Source organism: Trachymyrmex cornetzi, unplaced genomic scaffold (assembly GCF_001594075.2).
Source record: "Trachymyrmex cornetzi isolate Tcor2-1 unplaced genomic scaffold, Tcor1.1 scaffold235, whole genome shotgun sequence".
Taxonomy (NCBI): Eukaryota; Metazoa; Arthropoda; class Insecta; order Hymenoptera; family Formicidae; genus Trachymyrmex; species Trachymyrmex cornetzi.
The window spans coordinates 236227-243888 of record NW_017297008.1 but is presented as its reverse complement, the minus strand read 5'-3'; the positions used below and the strand labels follow the sequence as shown (position 1 = coordinate 243888).

Here is a 7662-nt window from a genome sequence, read left to right as displayed (position 1 = left end):
CGTTTGGTTGGGAAATACTTTCGCATGCGGCTTACTCACCAGATTTGGCTCCGTCCGATTACTACTTATTTGCGTTGATGGGACACGCACTTGCTCAGCAGCGCTTCACTTCTTACGAAGATGTGCGAATGGCTAGATGACTGGTTTGGCTCAAAAGAGCAACAATTTTTTTGGCGTGGCATCCACAAATTGTCAGACAGGTGGGAAAAATGTATAGCTAGCGATGGGCAATACTTCGAATAAAATATTTTTTATCATTTTCATGCAATAAACGTGTATTTTCTATTAAAAAATTCCGGTTTCATATTTACGTACCTGGTATATTATATATACATTGTATATGTCAGAGCTGGGATTTAGTTGCACATTTCGGCTCGATTTCATTGGCGACTCCCACTGTTCCCCTCTTGCCGCGCATTGCCTATCAACGTCGGATGCTTGTAAACAACGCGCGTACCGCTTCATCTCAGGAGCGTTCCTACTATTAACTATACTATACGAATGGAACTGATGAATCTCTTATTTTTATTATTAATATACTATACACATATATTAATGATAATAATATTATATTATTATTACTATTAATATTAATAATAAAAATATTTTTTCAATTATTAATTTAAAATTATTCTAAAAAGAAAGTTTTAATTCATTATTTAAGTTGAGCGAGATTCATCAGTTCCATTGGTATAGTATAGTTAATAGTAAGAACGCTCCTGAGATGAAGAAGTACGCGCGTTGTTTACAAGCATCCGACGATTCGTTGTTAGGCAATGCGCGGCAAGAGGGGCACAGTGGGCGTCGCCAATGAAATCGAGTCGAAATGTGCAACTAAATCCCAGCTCTGGTATATGTAATATACATTGTGTAAACAATTTTTTGCCGTAAAGTAAATTTTTAAGTATCAACATTTAAAGTTTCTTCGGTCAATGATCGAGCAAATAATAAGATATAGAAATTGATTAATTAACACATTCATTATACCGAGGTTGTTTCAGACTATCTATACATACACCCCATTTAAAAACGAGGAAGTAGTTATTTTGAAAAATGTTTTAGACAAAAGTTGTTGGGGATCAAATAATGCATTACATAGCCATATGCGATTGACCTTGGATAGCGTCATAAAGGTCATATTGAGATCGACTTGAATTTTTTAAATAAGAACTCATATCTTTCATTGAATATTCTTGTAGCTGATGTCAAGACATTTTTGAAACACTGGCTTTAGCATTACCCAAAGTGTACCATGTGGAGGTCGCATGATCGGATTCTTAATGAAGCACCTCGAAAAGGTGTAAATCCGATCGTGCGATCACGCGGTACATCTTGAGTAATGCTAACGCATTGTGTTTTGGCGCGTGACTTTAGGTGGAATAAATTAATATGAGCTATATTTTTATGATATTGCTCAGACTGATTGATCGCGACATCAATTTTGACTCTGAGATCTCTATAGGAAATAGAGATCTCGGGGTCAAAATTGATATCGGTCTAAGCAATAATATTATAAAAACATGGCTCATATTAATTTGTTCCACCTAAATTTATAATAGATATATTTGAAAGTCATCACCACTCTCACAAAGGACCATCTCGGTTTGTACAACAAATTAGTGAAAATTCTTGATATCAGTAAAAGTTGACAGCATAAGATGTAAAATTAAGGAAAAAGACAAGAGCGTATAGGTCGTAAATTCGAAGAAACTTAGTGTTATAATACATGATAAAAGTTCTAGAACGGCTAATATTTCAAAAAATATTGATTTATCTAAAAAATGTTTGAAACAAAAGTAATAGGGTTTTAAAACATTATCAGATGATAATATCTGGAGACACTGGTAGTGTCTCGGTACTAAGCTACGCGCAGCGACACTACCGTGGCTACTTTACGCGAGCCGGCAAGTTGCGGCAGATCGAGATTATCGGATCTCAATAAGGGCTGAACTGACCAAGTTCTAAGTGTGCTCAATCGATTGCAACCGCTCGGGATATATAAAGAAAGTGTTTTTATTTTTTTCTCTACGTGTTTTACGTGCGGAGATATTGCGACGCAAAATACGAATTTGAAACTTTTATTAAGAAAAAATTAAGAAACGTCATCGACGTCGTCGTCACCGCTACGGAGTGGTGGAGGTAATGTCCTTTTGGAATTTTTGCGCAAGAGCAAATGTGGCGCTGGCAATGCATGATCACATCATACATGTCTGTTTTTGTGGCTGATGATGAACTAGTGTACACTTTTGGAATTAAAGTGAGGTAGTTTAGATTAGGAAATCCGTCACATCGATGGAGGAACACGTAAGTGATTTTCTCCTTCTGCAATTACACAAATTAGACTTGCTCGACACATTTTTGCATGAAATGAACGAATCTGGCAAAAAAAATGTATCGCTTTACCCCGTGGATCGAGATATTAACCGTTAAAGTTGATGACTATTGAGGTTAGGAAATCTGCCACGTCGATAACATAGAAGGACATGAGAACATGTAACTGAAGCTAGAATAAGTATTTTCTGCTTCAATTACACAAATTCCCGTCTTTAAGGACACATTCTTTGTTTTAAGAATACAAATTATTTTCTATATAATTTTTATTTTTACAGCGGAGTATTTGTCTTGGTTAAATATTTGTCTATAAAGCAGAAAATTTGTTTAAACTTCTATGCCATCAATGCAACAGATTTCTTAATCTGTCAACTTTATTAATAAAAATTAATAACTCGGTTCACGGGGCAAAGCGACACATTTTTTTTGTTTATGTAGTGCAAAAACGCGTCGAATGAGTCTAATTTTATCAACTTCGAGGAGGTGAGGAGACTAAATTCAACAATTACCGAATCTTGATGTCTTGCATAAATCTAATTGTTTAGTGCTTTATAATTCGATCTTGTACGTACGTTATTATGTAACTTGTAATGTATTTCCAGAATTTATTAACACGTTTTCGGCATCATCACAATTCAACTGTGAGCTGTGCAATGATATATATTGATCCACGTATAAAAGAAGATTCTCTACTTTTTTTGATGTGCTTGTACAAAATTGTAATAGTGCATTGGCGAAAGATAGTCATAAAATATTGGGTATGGGAATAAGTTTCCGCCCTTTATGAAAAGAAAAAGATGTGTTTATTTAAACAAATCTATAAGTGAGTTTATTCAAAATATGCTCCTTCGGAAGCGACAACTTTCTCTCACTTTTCCAGTAATAAACGGATTCCTCGAATGAAAAAAATCTGGTTCTTTTGAAGCGATCCATTCATCAAGCCATTTTTTGATATCTTCATAAGAATTTAATCGTTTTCCAGAAACGGCCGACTGCATGGATCGGAACAAATGGAAATCTGAAGGAGCAATGTCCAGTGAATACGGCGGGTGGGGCAGAATTTCCCACTTTACTCCTTCCAAATATTTCTTGACCGGTTTTGCAACGTGTGGCCTAGCGTCGTCATGTAACAGAATCAGCTTGTTGTGCCTATTGTCCCATTCCAGTCGTTTTTCTTTCAAAGCTTGGTTTAAACGTATCAGTTGTAGTCGATAACGATCGCCAGTGATGGTTTCGGACGGTTTGAGCAGTTCATAATATATAACACCTCTCTGATCCCACCAGATGCACAACATAATTTTCGAAGCATGGATATTTCGTTTTGGCGTTCATGGACCTGGTTTACCTGGCATCACCCATTCTTTCAAGCGTTTAGGGTTATCGTAGTAGATCCATTTTTTATCGCCAATTACGATACGATGTAGAAAACCCTTCCTTTGTTGTCGTTGACGAAGCATCTCGCAGATGACCAAACGTTTTTCCATGTCTCTCTCTTTCAATTTGTATGGCACCCAATTTCCTTCTTTTTGCACCATTCCCATTGCGTGTAGACGTTTTCCAACAGTGAATCTATCAACATTTAACTCTTTTGACAACCTATCGAGCGATAAACATGAATCTTCTTCGAGTAATGCTTGCAATTCTTCAAATTTTTTCGGTGTACCTTCGCGTTCTTTGTCACGCACATCAAAATCACCACTGTTGAATTGCCGAAACCATTCTTTACAACTGGTTTTCGATGGAGCATGCTCACCGTAAACATCTACGAGCAAACGATGCGGTTCTGCAGCACTTTTCTTTAAAATAAAATAATGGAGTAAAACTTCCCGCAAATGTTGCTTTTTTGGAATAAATTCCGACATCTTCAACGCAAAAAAAGTTGACTCTTTTTTACGCTTCGAACGAATGCCAACTATTGGGCTCAAAAGTTTGAACACAAACCTTTCAAACACATGTGTTGCCGTTCTATCAAACACACAAGCAATGCTACTAACAACATCTTTCTACAATGGGCGGAAACTTATTCCCATACCCAATATAAATACATATTTATACGCAAGTAATCTTAATATATATGATGGTCTTAAATTAATATGTTAAAATATTGCGATGTTCCTATTATAACTATTGTAGGATTAAAAATTACTCTACAAAACTATAGTGTCCGTCACGAATTTTAATTTTATTTTAATACACTTTTCATTTAATACATTATTACACTATTTTTCTGTTTATGTATTTTTTTATTATATTTTTTTCGATTTTACTCTTCATTCAACTATTTGAAATGAGAATATTAATTTAAATTAGATTTTAATTAACATAAAAAAAATTAAGTTATTTTCGTTTAAATTTACGCGTCAGACCACTGCGCCGACGCGCGGTACCGAAATTCTGAAGTCTCGTACTGATCTCTCAAAGATCTCAACTAAAAAAGGTTTGTGAACAGTTTTGAAAACATCTTGATGTCAGCTACAAGAATATGCAATAAAAGATATGGGTTTCTATTTAAAAAATTCAAGTTGACCTCGACGTGACCCTTACGACACCCAAGGTCGATCGCATATGCCCATGTAATGCATTACTTGATCCCTAACAACTTTGTCTGAAACATTTTACAAAATAACCACTTTCCTCGTTTTTAAATGGGGTATACAGGTGGTCTGAAACATCCGGTATATATGTATATACCTATACACGCGCGTGCGAGTATACAAACATGCGTGCACGTTACGTCCATGTGTAAAATAGTATTTCAATCGTGCGTGCGTGCGTTCGTGTGTGCATATAATAGGGGAAGTAGGGGAATTGTGTGCATATAAGGGGGTTTCCTACATCAGAAGTTCAAAAGAATGTTTTTTTTTCGTAAATCGATAGTAAAACTCTTTGAGATTATGTCCCTAAAATTTTAGAGGGAAATTTGAAATCCTTCGACATAAATTCAGCGCTTGTATACAGGGTGGTCCACTTAAATCGAACATCTTGAAAATATTTCGCTTATTTTTGATACAAAAAAATGTTTCATACGAAAGTGGGAAAAGCGGTTTCGAGAAGGACGTATTTCGGTTATGTTGTTTTTGTTCTAGGTGGAGGCTTCAAAAAGATAAGAAGGTCACCTCCACTTTTTTAAATGGAATTATAATTTTTTTTATACAATATGATTCCTCTAATTATTCTGCACATAAAAATATTAAGGTAGTAATATCAAAAAACCAATAGTTTACGAGATATTTTACACTTTATTCTGGCACATATTGACATAAAATGTTAAATAACTCTTAAACTATTAACGTTTTGATAATCTTACCTTAATGTTTTTATGAACAGAATAATGAGATAAATCAGTTAGTGTAAAAAAACATATCGTTGCTTTAAAAAAATATGTATGCAAAATGAATAATTTTTTAAATAAGCAACTATGTGTTTTTTTTCCTCCAACTGATTCATTTCATTATTCTGTTATTTAACATTTTATGTCAATATGTGCCAGAATAAAATGTAAAATATCTCGTTAACTATTGGTTTTTTGATATTATCACCTTAATACTTTTATATGCAGAATAATTAGATGAATTATAATAATATCTTTATTTTAGACTTTATATGTGAGAAACACAATCGATACTAGAAATTTAAAATGCCTATTACTGTCGAAGCTGGATCTTCGTTGCTTTAAATAATTCAATCTTGAATTACTAATATATACTATATATGTACTTGCATATATACCATATTGTAGTCTTTTTCAAACTGCGCGCCGAATTATTTTTCCGGACTAAATAAACGCAATTAAAACTACTCTAGTAATCGCGAATTAAATTGACAAGCAATTTAATAATTTTATGCTACCATCAAGCATCATATATTATAAAGATGTTAATATATTAAAACTTAATAAATTTATTGCGAAAAATATTACCTCGGCCGGGACTTGAACCCGGATCTCTTGTATTCCGTACGAGCGTCCTAAGCCATTAGACCATCGAGGCAGGTCTCGGTGGAGGACTAAATAAAATGAACGATACTGAATCATTACCCGATTCTTACTCTCAAATTATTCAATCTCTTTCTCCTTCTTAACTGTTTTCCTTCTTTTGTTACTTCTTTTCTTTCCTCTTTCATTTCTTCCTCTACTTTATTTTTCCCACTCTCATGTACCCCTTCCTTCTGGTTTTACCTTTTCAACCTTCTTACAATTTGTCGTTTCTTCATATTGTCTCTGAGCATACTTGAGATATGATTGTTCCACTCTCTTCGCATTGTCTAAAAACAAAGAATTTTATATTATACTGACACACGATTTATAAGGTAGCTATTATTCGTTAATTTAATTATTACAAAAAATTTTTATTATTTATATTATCCGTTATTTCAATTTTTTATACTATCTGTTACATTAATTTTTACTATATATATTATCCGCTTTTTTGTTACAACAAATTTTTATTATATATTTTATACTTAGTTACTAGATATTATATAATTTTTATTATTATACGACTGAATAATTTGTTTGTCAGCTTACTATATTTCAGAATGCTTTTTTATTTGTTTCAATTTTATTCTTTGCCTTATATATTACATTTTTATACTTTACGTTTTATTTTATACACTTTTTATATATTTTTATATTTTGCGTTTTATTTTATATACCCATTTTTACATGTTTAAATTATTTATGTTCTTTTTAACAGATACGTATTTTTGAATTTACAACTGATTACTGAAAACATATATTGGCATTTATTACAACGTTCATATAACTTCCAACTCACATTGAGCGAATTTTATCATTTTAACTATTGTGAGTTTTATTATATATTTTTACTTGCGATTGAGAGCGAATTTTTGATTTTTATATATTTTAACTGTAATATTTTAACCGTCCTATTTTTTTATTGTTTTCAACATTGATAATGATCCAACAGGGATCGAAACGTTTGTGTGTTTGTTTATATTGTTCATTGCCGGCATATTAAAATTTTATATTGTGACTACATGACATATTTATTTTGTATTTTTTAAAACATCACTATTTCCAACGACTTATTCTTAGGCTCGTGGCCCTTTTTCTTTCATTTTTTTAATTTTTTGAGCCTTATTATTATAACTTTTTACATATACAGGGTGTCCATTAAGTCGCGGACCGGGCTAATAACTTGAAAGAAAAAAAAATTTTCTAAAAACGCCGAAACACGTCAAAATATTTTTCAAAAAATCTATCTTTTGAGGGGGGTTTCAACCCCCCACCCCCAAGAAGGCACGAGGGGCACGAGGGGGGATGAAAATCTTCAATGGCAACATGTATCGAGTGGGGGCTTGTTTGAAAGG

The 7662-nt window shown here is 33.2% G+C and overlaps 1 protein-coding gene across 1 annotated transcript in view; it reads left to right on the top strand.

The window, feature by feature from the left end:
* Positions 1 to 7662, top strand: part of LOC108761005 (ribonuclease P protein subunit p40) — a 111268-nt gene that overhangs the window by 93803 nt on the left and 9803 nt on the right. The window lies entirely within an intron of this gene.